The sequence below is a fragment of the Cololabis saira genome, chromosome 3, assembly GCF_033807715.1.
Source record: "Cololabis saira isolate AMF1-May2022 chromosome 3, fColSai1.1, whole genome shotgun sequence".
NCBI classification, from domain to species: domain Eukaryota; kingdom Metazoa; phylum Chordata; class Actinopteri; order Beloniformes; family Belonidae; genus Cololabis; species Cololabis saira.
In genome coordinates, this window is record NC_084589.1 from 20,035,868 (window position 1) to 20,055,450 (window position 19,583).

At 38.7% G+C, this 19,583-nt stretch overlaps 1 protein-coding gene across 1 annotated transcript in view; it reads right to left on the minus strand.

The window, feature by feature from the left end:
• The window catches only part of cdkal1 (CDK5 regulatory subunit associated protein 1-like 1), a 245,557-nt gene that overhangs the window by 219,584 nt on the left and 6,390 nt on the right, over positions 1 to 19,583 (minus strand). The window lies entirely within an intron of this gene.

Genomic DNA, 19,583 nt, shown 5'->3' on the forward strand with positions numbered 1-19,583 from the left:
CCATTTATTATTTGTGAATTTTTCCAAACTCCTGTGTTGCAGTGTTTTGTGACCACAAAGAACAATAGTCATAAAAACAAGATGACAATAATTTATGTTCCATCAATGTCTTCACAATTAAGACATGCTTGCTATTTAACCACCAGAGCATTCACAATCAAGAGCACAGAAAGATCACCATCTTTCAAAGTTCACACAGAAGAAACTGACCCATGACACATATCAAAAGGGAACTTAAAACTTGAAAAAGGGTTCAGTCAGTAAGAGGAACCAACACTTCTCTCTTACATTATCAGATATCTATGAAAAGTTGGAAATCAAATTAACATTTGCTGATTTTTTCAGTAATATAGAATAGACACAAAAATGTGTGGCTTTATGTCAAATTGTAGCGTCTTTTTTTCTTGGGGTGCCTTTCATGCAGCTAGCACAGAGAACTTGTAGCCTCAGGTAGCTATTGCATTAACTGTTTCATATATTTATGCTCCTTGTGTGAAGTGTCCTAATTCGATTAATAGTATAATTAAAACTTCCACTTTGTTTTTATTTCAGTGTAAAATTGAAACAATTTAGGTCATCTGGTCTCTTATTCCCAGTTCCAAGCTGGGGGACATGCAAATGTTATGCAAATGCAACAAGAAAAGTGAAAACTAGTTATGGGCCTTGGTGATAAATAGTGAATTTAGCCTCTTGGCATTACAAAAACAGCCAGTTGGGGTTCGTATGCAAATCGAATGCAAATAGCCGAGATGCAGGGAGTTCTTATTTCTTCTGATGCAAAGAACAGGTGTTGTGATGGGTTAGAAAGAGCAGAGGTTATAAAGCCAACTTATGTCACCATCACCTGACAGTAATATTTAATAGTCACTCGACAACGATCATAGAAATGATAGAGGAAATTAAGGAAATGAGGACGAGGGCATGCTGTTTCAAAAATAAAGAAAGAAAAACTATAAATCACTTATGTTGAAAACAAATATAGAAGGAGAAAAGGTGCCAATGAAAGACTAAAGCACACAATTCAAGTGTGGAAAGCAGAAAATGAAACGTATATTTCAGAATTCAGGAAGAAAAAAAAAAAAGAAAACCAGTAGATGGAAAGGAAACCAAACTTTTAGCAAAGTACAAACCACAAACTGGAGAGACAACAGAACCTGAAACTGTGTGAAAGGAACAGATGCAGAGAGGGAAAAACGTGACAGAATGTATTTGAAACTCCTAAGACAAAGGAACAGTTATGGTATAAGCTCTGTAAACTGTAAATATTCAAAGAGTCTGCTGATCTCGCGTGTTCATAAAAGAGGTGATTGGATGCAGTAAATTCATCTGGAAAGGCACTTTGTACACACAACACATGATAAGCTTAGTGGACCACCTTGTTCAACCAGAATTGTCTCTTTAAATTACACGCATCGCTAGCACACATTCTCTGACCGTGCGCCACCAGCCGCTCCACCATGATCACTATAATGCTCTTAATTGAATACCAGTGCTGCCCCGAGCACATCACCTGATCTCCTTACCTGCTAACACGTTCCAAATGAACACTGTCACATATTTCCATCCTCCAGTACATACATCTAAAGGACTTCTTTCAGGTGTGTGTGAGTATCAGAGGTTAGCAACTATTTAAGAATCCTCCAAAATATCAGATTTGACAATCTTACTAAAAGGCAAGTACAAAAATAACACACCGAGCAAAGTATTTGGTACAACTATTTGTTTTTCTTATTCTTTGAGTCATTACAGCCATTATTTTCATCCATACCTTCTCATTTTTACTTTCCAGACACATTTCATTAAGACTAAATCGGTATTTCAACATCCCTGCTAGACTGCTAAGCCTCAAAGAAAAATTAATATGCTTAATCTCACCATTTGCCAACCAGGCTTTCATATGCACAAGAGAGTTGTGGTATTTATCAAAATCTGACTTATGACAAATTAAAAATGACAAGGAAATGGATAATCCTATGGGACTGATGCATTTTAAAAAGACAAGCCTGCCTTTGACACCAGTTCGTGCATGTGTGTTTGCATTTACAAAGATGCTTGCAAGTATAAGCACCACCATGCACTTTTGAATGGCTACATCAGGTAGTTGGAAGAGTCAAAGTCAAATCCAAGACAATGACAAGCCTTCTAATTAATAATTACTAAATGGGACAATTTTAATGTTTTCCATTGTGAATAATGCATGCCTTTAACCCATAAGGTGTGTTACTGCAGGGTCTGCTTTTTACCAGGGAAAAGGTTTACATACAAAAAAAGGAAAAAGAGGGAAACAAATCTGCAATACAAATACGCCTGAAACAGTTGTGAGGACAATAACAGAAAACAGAGAGATGGGGATGGAAAAACACAAAAGTATAAACACACATACACACAAAAACACTTTTCTTCTAAGAGATTCCATTAAAAACAGATGGCATCAGAATTATCTGATGTCCTGTCACTGTCTTTTTATATGCTAATCCAGCTCCTACACACGTCTGAGTCCCTTTAATCAGATATCAGGTCAGAGAAACTAAATCAAGCCGAGACAATCATGCTGCCAGGGAATTACAATACACAGAGACAGGTAGTCAGACAGGAATGTATCAATGTGCGTAATGTCAGGCAAAGTCTGGAGTTAGAATAGATGGATGATGTCATTTTCTTTTGAAATATCATTTCTGCTACACTCATTCACTTAAAAAGAACCAACACATCAGAAATACTAGAAACTTTCTTAATCGTAATATCCACTAATCACATATGCCAGCATTCGTTCTGTCACTCAAACGTCATTGGCACATCAAGAGCCCTGTTTTCTGCATATTTCATGTGTTGTATAAAGCCATTATTGTTGCTTAAAGCTACTATTTGCGGTAATATTTATACACTTTGCATCAAAGTGAATAATTTTTTCAAAGTAGGGGTGTAACGATTGGTCGACGTTATCGACAAAAATCGATGATGAAAATAAGTCGAATTTAATGATGAATTTAATTGTCAACTATTGTCGGTTAAAAAAAATTAACAGAGTATGGCATCGCCTTCCTTCCTATCTCTGCTGAGAGTTGCCCATGCGCAATAAAGTACAGCACCAGGTAAACAATATGGGGGCGGCCGATGGGACACCACACCGACTGCCAGTAAAATTCATTAAAATATGTTTTATTTGAATAGAGATGCACCGATCGATCGGCAACCGATTGGGATCGGCCGATAATGGCGGAGAATAATCGGAGTTGTCAAAATAATGGTTCAAAGCAGGCCGATCCGACGACGTTTACAACACCAAACCGCCGCCCGCGCGTGCGTTCCCACATCTCAGACCGAGGTCTCTTAAGGGGGCGTGGCCGTCTCTACAAAACATCAACACTGAAAATGGAGTCGCCGGTATGGGAGTTTTACAATGTCCGAAAAGGACAACAAATTTGCAGTTTGCAAGGTATGTCCAAAGGAGATAACCTGAGGAGGAATGTTACAATAGAATTTAAACACAACGCTGTGATAAGACATTTGAAAGTTTCGATATCAGGATCAGCAGATTCTGCTTTTGGTGATCGGTTATCGGCCCTCAAAATCCTGATCGGTGCATCTCAATTTTTGAATGAAGTGTCCATCTTTAATGTCTTTCATTTATAATTAGCGCATCACTTAAACAGCCTCATACAAAATTTAAAAGCTGAGACCTAAATAAGAGCAATTTAATAATTTAGAGAGTCATAATCCGATTAGTTGACCAATCGTTTCAGTAGTCGATGATTAATCGACTATCGGAATAGTCGTTAGTTGCAGCCCTATTTCAAAAGGGAAGGCAGTGGTGGCTTTGACTGTTCCATCCCTCAGACAATACCAGAAAAGTCAGTGTTACCAAAAGTTAAACTGTTAAAGTTTATAAAGCCGTTTAGCCACCCTCTGTTTAACATTTAAATGTTTTAGTGCAAAATCTTAAGCTCAGAAATATAAGCGTGTCATAATAGCCCTACCCAACCACTGACCAAGACTAGAGACACATTTACCTAAAACTATGAAATGATTAACAAAGAAAGAAAAAAAATCCCATACACACACATGATAACAAGAGCCTTCAAAGTAGGAATTTGTTGAGTTTTACCATAGAAACCATGTGTGAATGGAGGGGCACACACGGGCAAACACACAGCAATCATCACATCAGATCGCAGTGTCTGTCTGACAGATTAGGAGAGCCATCTGTCCACTGTGCAGAAAGTATCAGCTCATCAACAAACTTCACATGCCCCCCTCAATGTGCATGCATCCGTGAGCTTGAATGTTTGATCAGCTTCTGAAGAGTAAAATTAATTTCTGAGACTGAAAAAGGCGCATAGAATAAACAGCGTAACAAGTACAACAAAGCCTTTTCCCTGTAAGTTTATGCATATAAGCGCATTGTCTGTCTCACTGTCTAAGCTGAGGGATGTAAAGCATTGCAAACATAGTTACTTATTCAATACTGTCCAGCTAAAGCAAAAACACACCACCAACACACGCATTACCCTTCCAACACAGACACTCACACACAAGACCAGGAAATTACTTGTGGCAACACTTGATGCATAATCAATACATACCTATTAATCTCTGTCCTGGTTAAACATTACTTGTATTTACTCTGCTAACTTCACCCTGTATTGATCTAGATTGCCAATACCACCACAGGATGAGAGGAGAGCAAAGCTGAAGAAAGGTTTACAGTCTCAAGGTAAAGTAAGCCCCGAAAACCTTCAAACACTAACTGAGCTTAAAGCTTCTATTCGTCTATACTGTGTCTCGTGTGGACAGTAGATACAAAACATGTATTTTATGAAAAGCAGATATATATACTATTTATTTCATGGACATATACTGTCTCTTGTATGGACAGCAGATAAAGTATGGCCTGCAGATGATCAAATCAGAAAATCATCATCTGAATGGCAACAAAGGAACCATATTAAAGACAAAATGGGCAAACAGGTTTTAGTTTAAGTAAATGCCAAATACTGTATAGTTTGGCATTTACAGATGTTACCCAAGACATATGCACTAGTACAAGTTCACACCATCATGGACGCTTTGAAAGTGTGTTAACATCAAGAGTAGGGCTGCAGCTATCGAATATTTTAGTAATCGAGTATTCTACTGAAAATTCCATCGATTAATCGAGTAATCGGATAAAACATATTTGTTTAGTTAAAGAGCAATTATAAATATACATAAGATGTTAGATGTTAATTGACATCAAGACTCAATTATATAATACAGTAGGTTCATGGCTGTGCATTTAAAAACCCTGAACTTACACCAGTCGACCAAATTCACTGCCTTCACTCAAAAAACTAAGGATCTTACCAAGAAATATTCTTATTTCTAACCTAAAAATGCCATTACACCTGATAACACACATCACTTAAAATGTTAGGTGTTTTCCCATGTGTTTCAATTGAACTTTCATTTGTGTCAAGCAAATTTTAAGTTGTAGTTAAGTTTTAAGTTAGAGTTTTGGCAGTGTTCAAAATAAAACTATGAGACCTGCTGTATTGGAGCACATTAGACACCAGTGCTGCTTGTTTTATCCATGAATGACTACAGAGATAAAATGAAATGAAAACTACCCAGTTAGCTTTATTACGTTTTTATTTTTCTGACATTTTCTGCCTTTTCTTTTAGTTAAAACTGTAGCGGGAACAGAGGTTTATGTACCGGGTAAATGCTGATTTATGGTTCCGCGTTACAACAACGCAGAATGGTGCGCGTCGCTGCGTACCCTACGCCGTAGGCTACGGCGTAGCCGTGGCAACGCCAGCCGGACCGCCGCTCTCCGCCCTCGCCGGAGAGCGCCGTAGGCTCTGCGTCGATTTAACGCGGAACAATAATTTTGGCTTTAGAGGGGGAACATAGAGAACGGACCAGAAGAATATAGCGTGGATTAAAAATAAAAGTTAAGCACTGAGCTACATGTGTCTCCCGTCTGGGCCATTGCAGACTGCCTGAGCATGATGTTACTAAAACCAAACATACCCGCCGCCTCTTTCTCCCCCCTTTAACGGCGCAGCGTCAGCGTGTTGTGTCGCATTAAATGTGGTCCGGGCGTAATACGAGGATTTGAGCTGGTGAAATTAAACGAAAAAAATAAATTAATTAAACGATTCCTCGAGGCAGAGAAAATTCCTCGATCATTTTTTGTAATCGAATTACTCGAATTATTCGAGGAATCGTTTCAGCCCTAATCAAGAGTAGGGTTATTCACCCTGAGCCTTAAAAAGGTAAAGTATTAATTTTTGTTCTCAAAAAGAAGTTCAATCTGTTATTCATCAGACCACAGGAAAGTCTTCCTTCTTTGCCTCATTTAAAGGAGCATGAGGCTCCTTTTAAGAAATGAGACTATTAGCGCCACCCTTCGCCACGACCGCCGTCGGGGGTACTGCAGCCAACAGCAAAGCCGGCACGGGAGAACGCGCATGCAGCGTCATTTGAGGTAGTGCTGAACGATTAATTGCATTCGCGATAATATCGCGATGTGATAAAACGAGATTTCCTAACCGCAAAGGCTGCGATTTGAACAGTCACGTGATCTGGTCACGTGATCTGGTCACGTTGCCGGCAGGGAAAAAAAGTCAACAGTGCCGCATGTCCGCGTGTAACCTAAATCTACCATGGTCTCAGTGTTAGGGCTCAGCCAGGTGGGGCTTTATAAATATATGGGCTTTATAAATGTATTAAATATATGAGCGCGGAGTCGGCGTGGCGAGGAGCTGCGCGCGGCGACAAGCACGAGCCGGGCGCGCCCCGGCGGACATTGGAGTCGCGCAGTGGAGGCTGATTTATGGTTCCGCGTTAAATCGACGCAGAGCCTACGCGTAGGTTACGCGGCGACGCGCGCCGTATGTACTGCGTACCCTGCGTTGGTGTAACGCAGAACCATAAATCAGCCTTAAGTCGCGCTGTGAGCCTGAACCTGCAGCTCGTCAGCTCATCAGGAGGGTTAAAGAGCGGTGCTGCGAGTTGTTCATTGCTGGTTCGTTTTGTTAACTCTGAGCTTTGTTGGTTTGTTTGTTAGTTTGCTGGTGGTTTTTTTTCTCTCTGTGATTTTTGAGTTATTTGTGAAGAAGTTCTGAGTTCCCTGTGAGGAAGGTTTTTTCGTTCCCTGTGAGGAAGGTGTTTTGTGTTTTTCTATTAAACTACGCCTCGTTTTGGCTAAAGTTTAACCCGGTTTGGTGTCGTGCGATTGGGTTCAGAGAGAACGACCACCACAGATGTACCGGTATACAGATGTGTGTAGACGTGTTAAAGAGGTAAAGCCACAGATTTGTCTTCTCTTTATTGTTGTAATCTGTGCTTTAAATAAATCTAACATTGTTTATTATAAAACAGACTGATTTATTGCTTGTGTAGTTGAAAAATACTTGAGAACAGAACCTTGAAAAAAATAATCGCATATTAAATCGCAATCGCAATATTGAGGAAAAAAAATCGCAATTAGATTATTTTCAAAAATCGTTCAGCCCTAATTTGACGTCACACGAATTGCAGCACATTTTGCAGCACACAGCCTGTTCAAGGCAATGGAGAAATACGCTAGAGGGCTCATTCGTTTTGGTTTGGAACGCTTCATCTGACATTATTACTAGAAAACTTAAAACGTATACGGAATTTTTTCATAAATCCTGCCTCAATCCTGCCTCATGCTCCTTTAATCTTAAATAAGCTCATGCCCAAAAGAAGACCTATAGAAAGCTATTCAATGTTGGTTTTCAATGTCGTTCCCTGCATACAGAGATTTCTCCAGGTTTTATTAATCATTCTCATCATATTTTAAAATAATCAGCATCTCTGGGATGTTTTGTCATAATTTCAAAAGATTTTTTGTCTTTGTTCTATTGTTAATGATATAGAATCAAAATGGTCTCACTGTTTTTCATCATGTTTTAAACAGAATACCAATCTTTTTGGACAGAATATTGCAGCCCTGAAATACTTGTGAAGGCCCCTGACTTTTCTAACCAACCTAACCATTTGATCAAAAGCCTGGCTGGGCCTCACAAGGCTTATAAACTCATACAACACACAAACACTCATTTGCACACATCTTGCTCTTCACACACAGGTAGCCAATGCTTTTATTTCAGCAGGTGGCCTCACATGAACATCCACAAGCTGCGATTCAGGTCACCCCTGCTTTCTATTTCAGCAGGTGGTCAGTGAGTAATGGCACTGATGGCTGAATATTGGACGCTTGGACAGAAAGTGGGGATTATCTTCCAAAACACCACAAGACGGCTAAAGTGAAGAGAGAAACACACACACACACACACACACACACACACACACACACACACACACACACACACACACACACACACACACACACACACACACACACACACACACACACACACACACACACACACACACACACACACACACACACACACACACACACACACACACACACACACACACACACACACACACAAAGAAGACATTAAATGGGGCCTTGAAGTGTCATTTACCACAAGTCCGTGAATGCCTTTCTCAGTTTTTTTGCTTTTTATCCAAGATACTCACACTCTTCATCCAACCTCAGAAACCGCCTGGCATACCACATTAATTATTTATGTTTTTCAACCTTCCATTTCCTCATCACAAGAGGAATTGCATTTGTTTTCCTTACTGACTCAAAACGACAGCAAAAATGAAAGTGTTGGGGGCAAAAAGAAGACAAAAAGGTTGCTTTCATACAACATAGTTATCGGAAAACAAAAAAGAAATGACAAGTATTCAAATGCAAAATACAACTTATATTTTTTTTCATTGCACACACACGCTCACACACAAATACATGTACCTGTTTTCCCTTCAAAGATGAGTGACTCCCTAACATCGCTCCATTGGACAATGAAGACATGTAATCGTCCAAGACTATTTTCTATATTCATCCATCCATCCATTTTCTATACCCATTTTATCCTTTGCAGGGTCACGGGGGTCTGCTGGAGCCTATCCCAGCTCATTACAGGCGAGAGGCAGGGATCGACCCTGGACAAGTCGCCAGTCTATCGCAGGGCCAATTTTTTTTGTAATCATTATAATAATTATTCTTTGTATTTAGTTTAAAAATCCAAAAATCCTCACTTGCTCACTCACTAGCTAATAAAACTGTATTTATCCTTTGGTGAGCCACAACTTTAAATTAAAAAAGGAGTAAGCTAAGTAAGTAAAAATTAGGTCAAACTTGAAGCATCGTAGTTCATTTGTCTCTCGTCAATAAATCCCATATATCCCATATATTTTAGCTCGTCTTTTTTACTTCAGTTTTTGTTTTAACAGCAACACCAGACCCAATGCAACTTTGTTACAACTGAAATAATTTATCTTGACATAACACTTGTCAGACTGAAGTCAAGCAAAGCTAAGTTTGGTTTCTACATGTCAGTGTTTATTTTGTATACATCCCATGTGCACACTGTCCTGTCTACTCAAATAACACACAAGGGAAACCTGTGTAACCTGTATGGGTGGATGATTTTAAAATCAAATCACAAATACACTAGCTGCCCAAAAAGAAGAAGAACTGGGAAAAAAAGCTATATACAAATATTTTGCAATACTTCACACATTCAAGTGTCTTATCTCATGTTAAAACATTAATTTCCCTTCAGAGCTGCATTAATTTTTTACCACAATCTTGTACTGACGGGAGAGATGGGAGAGTTGGGCCGCTGCAGTTACCGGTAAGTCTTTTTCAACATATCCTAAAGACTCCTGAAGAGAAAGGGGGGGAGTGGGGGGGTCTAAATTCTTTGGTGGTCAATCCATGTGTGAAAATCATGTCTCCTGCTCTATGAGCCACTCTTTTACAACTGAACTCAATGAATTCTGACACTATCATCTTCATATGTGTCTGAGCTATCACAGAAGAAAAAGAAAATCAATTGATGGAAGAACCTGCTCATTCGGTATCTTCAGGTGGTCGCTTAAACATATTTTTTTGGACACAACGTTGCTGAACCGAGGCCTGAGCAACTGAAGCAAACCCAGATCATAATGTTGCCAGAGTGCATGGTAGGTACTAGGAATGATGGCTGTAATCACTTCATTCACCACTCATACCCTGATGCTCCCGTTCCTCTGGAAGAGAGTAAATCTGGACTCTGGCTACACAGCCGTCTATTTACACTGTAGACGTGGACTTCCTCTTACTTTCACAATTAAACATTGCAGTGAGTTCTCCTGTTGGTTTTCTTGGATGAGTTTTCAAACATTTAAATTATTTCTCATTATGGTCATTCAAGCTTTTTCCAGATCACATTACTTGTTAGAAGATCATGCTCCACCATTATTTCAAGAGTTTAAAGAATGCATTAGTTAGTTCTTAACCCAAATCTAGTGGTTTCAGCAGTCATCTTAGATTTTTGTTTGCTTGATGAAACTAACAATTTGTTAAATAGAGTAACATCTCTTCTCAACTACAGGATGTATCATCTGACAAATGGCTGTTAGAAGAAATGCAAAGCTCATTGCATCAGTGATACCACTGCAGGTCATTTTCTTTGTAGACTGTTTTGTTAAGACTCCAAGATTTTGGAAGGTTATGAGAAGAAAAGTCAGCAAGACCTGACAGGTTTTGCAGTAGTTATCCCCACAATAGGAAGCTTCTGTGTATGTAGCCAGTTTATTCATGTGACCTTTATGCACTGCAGTTTACCAAAGGCGCCATAAATGTGTTCTTATCAATAGATAAGACCTGTCAAGAAAAGAGGAACAGAGAATGGGTGATGTACATCCAACTAGAAACTGCAAAAACATATCCACAGGCATACTCTGTTTGCTACTGAGCAGCTCTTTTTGCAACACTGGCCTTTGCTAAATGGCATCTGACGCAACCTGTTGCAGAGCAGAGATGTTATTACTCGTTCAATTTGCTACAGTGCAGGTCTGATGCCCTGAAGTTCCGTTTTAACTTTCAGTCCGTTTTACACTTATAGCCCCTTTCATAAAGCATCTTTGAAAACGTTTATCTAAGAATCATCAGTGTTGGTGTAACCAACTTGAGCTCTGCCATTCATCTCCTTTTTTATTTACCTCCTCTGCTCTTCAATTTACAACCCTGACTTCCTCTAGCTGCAACATCAACTTTCCCTCGGCTCACAACTTATCTCATTACTGGCATCCCTTTCATGATATTTCCACGAGATCCCTACAGAGTATTTGTAGTCTGTAGAGTATTCAGACTGTATTCCTTAGAGAACTGGAAGTACTGACTGGCTAAACGGTAACAGGGACATTTTCTGCCTGTATATTAAAAAAAAAAAAAAAGCAACTCTCTTGATCTCTTCTGTAGATCTAAAGTCCACATGAACAAATAACTAGACACCAGGAACACGTAATGAATATGTTTTTTCTCATATGCTTGAAGTTGGAGAAACCAGGATAAAATACAAAATAATGTATTTTGTGCACTGGATGGCAACTGACCATGAGGAATCACTCAATTCTGCTCAACTTTGTTCCCGTCTAAATGTTCTGTAAACAGCGGGCAGGGATGCTCTGCTGAATTAACTGTATGTTCACTTTATTTTAAAATGACTTTAATCTAAGGATGTCAAAGTTGAACATAATTTGCACTAAGTAATTAAGGCCACTATACTTTTTTACACGAGGTTAAGGCACACACATTTCAGCAAATATGACCCTCAGCCCAACTGGTAGTTTGGAGAAACGGAGGCAGCTAGACTAGACTGTAAAACACAATGCAGAAAGCATCAGTCACGCCTTGGTTTTCTGAAGAGCGGTTTTAAAACTTCTTTTCACATAAATACAAGAGAATAAATGCAAGAAAATAAAGAATATACAGTACAGACCAAAAGTGTGGACACACTTTCACATTTGTTTGAATGAGGTGTGTCCAAACTTTTGGTCTGTACTGCATATACTTTTTACTCGTACAGGGTGCCACCACATTGCTTATCAAGCCGAAAGAAAAATGCTCACCTTTTTGATTAATCACGATTAAAAAATATAACCAATTTGACAGCCCTACTTCAAGCAATACTCATCAAGTCTGTAGGTAGCTAATGGAGATGGATCAAAACAGTCCAGTAATATCTCTCATCATTTAGTTTATTTTTTTCCCCTCAAAACAAATAAGGTATGGCCTCAGTCTTCTATCATCCTCTCTCATTCCTCCTAAATCACACATACAGAAATAACTATATTATAACGCAAATGTTGAAATGTGAACTTTTGGGTTTCCATCTTTGTAATATGCCCTGAGATTACTTTTTGTTTATTCATGCTATACACCAATAAGAGTTCTAACATTAGGATCTCCTGTCTTGTATGAGTCACTTCTACTTGACCAGTCACGGTGTTAAATAAGAATATCTGGAGGTGTCCTGGAGTGTGTAATACTGTGATAGCAGCAACACATCCTTCAGGCCCTGTGGGTTGTGCAGTGCCATCAGATCCCATCTGATTGGTATTTGGAAAGTTCTAGAGGTGTAAAAACCTCAGACCCTGTCATATTTTCTGAGGGGCCCAGTTTTAGCCTGCTGTCGATGCACTTACGACTGCGCAAGTGCTATTGCCTTGTGGGGTGGTGTGATAAGTGATAAGCAAAAAACAGTTAATGCAGGAGACAAATGTCAAACCCAGCATTCAGAATACGGCAATGTGGCAATATGAGCAATGTTACTGTCAGATGTTATGGTTAATCAGAACGTAACCGACTCTTTCAATTTGTTTTATATGTGATTTATAACTTGGCTAAGATAACATAAAAGTGTCAAAACATTGAAGTTTCCACTACTAATATAACTTATGGCAGCAAGGGTTTGTTCTCATCGAGAACTTTTTGATGCTATTGAAATCCCTTTCCTCAAAGTAATCAAAAGGATGTGACCTAGAAGAAATTCCCTCTTTACCCAGCTTATGCAGCTTTCCCCCTTCCTCTTTAGCCACAGTTTCCTTGTGGGAATTTTAAAACAGGATGGATGTGAATCTTAATCTTATGCCTTATAAATGGTTCCTGCAGCCTAAACATGAGTCACCTTGTTATAATTATCTAAATACACATGCACACACAGCTATCCATGTGGGCCTTGTGATCCTGCTAATGTCCAGCTATCACTCCTGCTTTTGTTTTTGTGCTGTTTGTTCTGGGGTTTGTTTGGTTGTTTGTACAATTCTGAGACATTTAAAAAAGTGCATGCATTTTTGTGTACATAAAAGAGACAGACAGTCACTTGATTTAAATACACATGCATACATACTGCACTTCTTCCAGAATTGAAAAGTTTCTTAAAATTACAACCTCAATTTTTCAGTGCATGTGTAGTCAGTTAAGTTATGGCGTTTTTCCACTAGTACCTACTCAGCTCTACTCAGCTCTAGCTCGGCTCGACTCAACTCAAGTTTCTTTTCCATAACAATTCAGCACCTGGAGCAGAAGTAAGTGGGTTGGAGCGAAGCTGCTGTGACATATTTGATTGTGTGGTCTAAACGAAAAAGACAACAACACTAAAGATGTAGAACCTGGAGGAGGAGATGATATATATGTGCTGCTGGGTCTGTGGCTTGTGTTCGATATCAAGTTAAAAAATGAGAGTGAGAGAAGCTTCAAGCGGTGACGCTTTTTAATTTTTTTTGTTTGTCTCGGCCCTGCTGAAAAGTCCTTTGGTAGCCGCAAGCAGCTATGAAGTGACAGAGCTCCTGGAAGATCTTGTCGTTCCTTATCGCCCGTCTACAGTAGATCCCTTTTTAATTCTCTCCTCAGCCACCAGGTTTATGAACATCTGCACCTCAGAGTTGGATCATGAAACAGACTTCTGCGCTGCCATTGCTTGTCGAATAAAATGAACAAGAAGCCGCCGTCAGAGTCGCTCTTCGCCAATGTCCACATCCTGACTCAGACGTCTGATTCCCAACCCCCCGACCAATCGGTGGCGTGTAGTGTGATGACTTCATATGCAGCCCGACTCAGCCCGCTTAGAACCTCGGCAGAATAGATACAGCAAAAGTATCTACTCGGCACGGTTAGACCCCTAGTGGAAAAGCGCCAAACTGAGGCGAGGCGAGTAGGTACTAGTGTAAAAGCACCATTACAATTTTTTTTTTAATCAGTTTTGTCCTAAAATTTTCCTCATCTTTATTGCTGCCACTTTTATTTAATCTTCACCTGGCATTATTTTTCTTTTGCACTCCTCTTTTCTCCGCTTACACCGCTCAGGTCACATCTTGCTGCTCAGATCACCCCACTGTCCATCTGCCTCTCTTTACTCTTAGTTTGTATTTTCTCATTCCACTCTGCCTCAATCCTGTTACCCACCCACAGTTCTGTTTCCCCCCATGATTTTTACATTGCTGTCTTGTTCATCCTTTCAGGATCACTCTCTCTCCAAATCAGCAAAGCAAAACTGAGGGAAATGCACACAAAACATGGTGGAAAGACGGTACGCACAGTCTTTTTCAAAGGACGTGTGTATTCTTACAGAAGGATGACTGCAGAGACAGAAACAGAACTGTCTCTCACACACTTTCCCTGTACGTATTCCCACTATGTCTACAACTGTGTGTGAGAAGAGTAAATGTGTGTAATCTGGCTCAGTGTGCCGACGTGTGTGGATATTTGAGAGGTGGAGCCAGACATAACATTGTAAGTTTTCATTGGCTATGATACTGCGGCGTGTAATGTTGCGTAGGGCACAGTCAGCCAATCAGAAGGTCGTCAAACACTCATTTTATGAATGAGATGGCATGCATGCAAGGTACACACACTCGGAGTGAGACTACTCTACAGTGATGTAATACAATTGCATGGAGCAGCAAAAGCGCTTGAAACAAATGCAATACGAGCTCAACTGGCTGATGTTACTTCTACTCAAACATCTAGATCCTGTCTCATTACATGCATCCTGTATTATCTGGAAAATTATGTGATTCATGTTATACGTCATTAAAATATGTTGATGGTAATTTTATAAATGTGAAGGAGGCTGCCAATGAAAGAGCAAAAATGATGGACTACTTTTCCTTAAAGAGCAAGATGTTTCAATTTTCCAAAAGTACACAATGCTTTTCATATCCTTTGAAACAAGATCCTTGCATTTTCTATTGAATATCTGTAATACTCATCGCTCCTCCCATAAATTTTATCTAAACAGCTCACACCCTTTCACCGAAACCCATATCCTTTAACCGTCTGTGACCAAAACAGGAACTGAGAATGCCTCATTTGGCTGACATTGTATACCAGGGAGCAATTTTGCCTAACCGGTATGTAAAATCCTAACTGAAGAGCTGAGCATGTGGCTGGCTGTGCAGAGGATACTGGGAGGGGTCAGGACCAGTCAAAAACAATCAAAATATTCTGGTGTGACTCCCAAGTGTGTGCAAGTGTATACGTATGTGCATGCACTCATGTCTGACTGTATATGGTTTTCAATTGATTTGGTTTTGTTTATTTATGAGGGGACACTGAACATTGGTTAAGGTGCATATTTAAGCATGTCGTGAAAATGTGCCACACTTAACCATATAGACTCATTTTCCTCTTTTGTCTCTGCTAGATTTAATGGCATGTAAAATATTCTGGGGAAAAAGGAAAAAATAAAACTAGAAAAAACCAACAATAAAAAAAAATGTTTAAGCATAAAAAGGTGATTTATTAAAAAGAAAGAGACACCAATGCACATAAATGATAAAATAATATTAACATTAAAAATATATCTTGGATATTCTTTTGTAATTTAATCTGTCTGATATGAGTCAGATATTTTTCCAGAAATTTCTCCAGACATTTCTCTAGATATGCTCGATAACAGAAACATGTCCGTCCAAAGGTGCATTTTCTGCCTGGTCTATTAGAATCTTTTCAGTAAGTTCTTGAAAGCAAATTATGATTTTGTTCAATCAACTTTTTCATCAAAGTAGGAGCTAAACCATGAATGATACACAAGTACAATATATGCAGATTTAATTATGTTTTCCCAGGTTAAAAGCTACATTTGGTTTAATATCAATTTGATTACTTTACTATTCGGTACAGTGCTCTACCACTTAAATATGGTTCTTTTTTGTTAGTGCAATATCACAGGTAAACAGTGCCCCCTCTGGCTGCACAAAGAAACAACAACTGAGTATAAGCACAGACAAAAGTGTTGACACAGGACGGAGCAGGAAATAATACAGGTGGTTCTCATTCCCTCTTTACATTTTATGTACGGTATGTCCATTTCTTGAAATAGCAAGTTATGTGTATAGGGGGAAAAATTGAGAAAAAAAAAACAACACACATTTATTAAAATCATAACCATAGGTTTGACATTTATATTAGATTAGATAAAGCTTCATAAATCCTTGGGGAAGTTCCCTAAAGGAAATTAGAGCTCCAGCAGCACAGTGCCAATTAAGCAGGATAAACAGTATTATAGATAAATAAATAACTGTAATAGAAGAAGAAAAAGCAGTAATAAAAAGTTGTAATAGAATAAATACACATTTATATTCACAAAGTTGAATATACAATGTTGAAATTCATGCTTTATACACACATCAAAATACTCTTAAGCATGAGCAAAGGTGTGGATTTTACTGAAACAAAGTCACCTATCATTTTAATCAAAACACATGTCACTTTCATTCTTAAAGGCTAATAAAAGAATTAACAGAGGTGGATTCACTGAACATTTCTCATCCTCTAAGCCACAATGGAGTGAAAGTTTAAAATGTTTAAACCCATGAATGGTATTTTTTTCAGAAGGATGACCTCATCTTGATGCTGCAGAGATCTGCTGCTCTTTCAGAAAAAAGCTCCTCTGTGGGCCAAGGCTGCCACCTACAGACCAACGTAAGAACTGCTACTATGTTTCACATCAGGTGATGTCATAGTTTAAGAAAGATTTAGAGAAGGGAAGCAAAGACCAACAAGGGAGGGCAGGAGTGTGAAAAGGAGAAAACAGACAGAAAAGATGAGAGAGAGAGAGAAAGATAGAGAGAGAGAGCGGCAGAGGAGGTGATGTCATGTTTTTAGAGCAGTGGAAGCTGTCTTTGTCCAGACCCCTCATTAAACTCCACATAATGAGACTGGATTTGATCAGACGACACTAAGGTAAAGTCTGATAACCACATGATTAATGTTTTACACTTTTAAGAGAATGATACATATGTGTATCACAAATAAAATATTAAGGATGTTCAGTCTAGTCAACAACTATACACTGCACCATTCAGGAGCCTATTGTGGTGTGATTGTGGAGAGACTTTTCCAGCCTGCCGAATCCCTATGAATACCTGGCATGCCGTTTGAATTGACTGCACTGTCTTCCACAATGTATGATTCAAAACAATCACCACATGTACCACATGTAACCTCCCTAATTCCAGAGAACCTAATTAATTTCTCTTCCTAAAAATCTCTCTGTTAATAAGTGAATATTTTCAGGACAAAGAGGAGATATAGGGGGAAGCTACAAAGAAAAAAATACAAGAAAGGATACAAACAATGGTAAAAGGCAAAGGTGTGGAAGACAGTATTAACAGTGAGCTAAATGACACTAAAAGTGGCTTAAAAATGTTAATGACAAAAAGGAAAATAAAAAAGAGAAGAAAGAACAGAAATCCACCTTTTCTAAAAGATCCAGTACAGCATATTTGGGTGACGGGTGAATCAGAAGATTATGGAGACCCATACTTTGACCCTACTCAAGCAGAGCAGTAACATCTATTAAAATAGGGTGTGTCTTCTGATGGTGGCTGTTTAAGAAATGTGAAGCGACTCACAGTATAAGGGTTAAATAACTCGGTGCCATATGAAATATATTACATCACTGCAGTACTTTTCCAGTGGGAGGCCTATTTGCTGAATTAAATACAAGTGGTAACTTTGGTGTGTGTGTGCTCCCTCTTTTTCTACTTGCTCCCCTGGTACCAGGACCACTCTCTCTTATACGAAAATGCCCATACCCAGAGTCAGAGGTGTAACGTGAATTGTTAAGATTAGTTAAACAGTTGAAAAATACTCAGGACATGTTGAACCTTCATAGAGCAGGTCCAGTCCAGCTGTCATGGTAAATAGGAAAGAATGCACTATAGTTTTGTTTTGAATTCAATGCAACTTCTTGCAAATGCATTTCATGGAAAACAAACACATTCCATCAAAACTACATTATTCTTTAACCTTATTTTTATCTTAAAGAATAACAGTAGTAACCAAAATAAAAAGGAATTGCCTTCAATTCTGTATCTGTCTCATAAAATAAGTTGCAAGAGAAGTGAAGTCTTTCAGAAGTACAGACTAGTTTAATAATTCTGGAGTAAAATTTAGTAAAATTGTTAAACACTTTCTGGAGCTACATTGTAGTTACTGCAAAGTCCTGCTTCAAATGAAAGAAAGAGACTGTATCAAAATACATCCAAAGATTGGACAATCTAATATCTGAAACAGCAAGTTTTAACCTTATTACCTGAGAGAGCATTGCATTTCACCCACTTCCATCTATGTGTGCTGCGGACTTTAAAGACAACCGCAGAAGCAATGTGTACTGTAATCACATTCTGAGACAGACAGTTTTCGTGCGTAGGTCAAAGTGGGAATAGAAAACAACTGAATACAAAGACAAGGCTTCGACTTTCACATTTTACTGAAGTGCAGATGGATCTCTAGGCTGACCATTAGCGCACCCAATATCAAACTTTGGTAGTTGTCAGAACAAAGAACCCACTACTAAATGAAGGGAGAGATGAGCCAGCAAAATCAAGACAAACTGTGGAAGAAAGGTGTATAATGTCAGCTCATGGGGCAAAAACCTACAAAACAAAAAGAGCCAGTACGTGTAAAGAGATCAAGGATCTAAACCACCAGATAAATGTAAAATATGGTGGTGAGTGTTCAGGATTAAATTGTCTACAGTGCATGCGTGTGTGAACAAGTAGGTACATCCAAATTTAGTGGTGTCACCTATGGCTATGGAGAACCCATGGAAAGAGAAACACCAAAGGATTTAAATCTTTGTTTTTGTTTTGTTTTTTTCTCAGTCTTTCCACATTTACATGCTGCTGCACAATAGAGGCATACAACATAAACACACACTCATTATGTACAAAGCTAGATGTACAGATAATCACAAAAGATCTTTCCAAAATTTCCGTCTCACTTATGACTGGCTGTGACAAACATGAGGTCATACAAAAAGCAGAAAACACTTAAGAAATATATCATATTTGACAAACAAATGCAATGCAAATCATTCTGAAAAGGGCATCAACTGTCACATCTTATTCTTTTAGTCTGTTAAAATTCTTATACCTATGTATGCAAAATCACATATCCTTTACAAGACCAGAATAATCTAGAACCATATATGTCTGGCCTTAATGCAAAAGACATGCAAATACCTGAGAAGGAAAGGTAGCATTAAATACAATCAAGTTTGTTAATGGTTTTTTTTGTGTGTTTTAGAAGTCTAATTTGCCTCCTCTGAGGCTTTGTGTGTATATTATGCTGATTTATTTTGTTATTTCCAGGCATTCAAATTTTATCAGTGGTCATTTATAAATGAAAAATCCTTACATTGAAGTGACCATAATCCAAA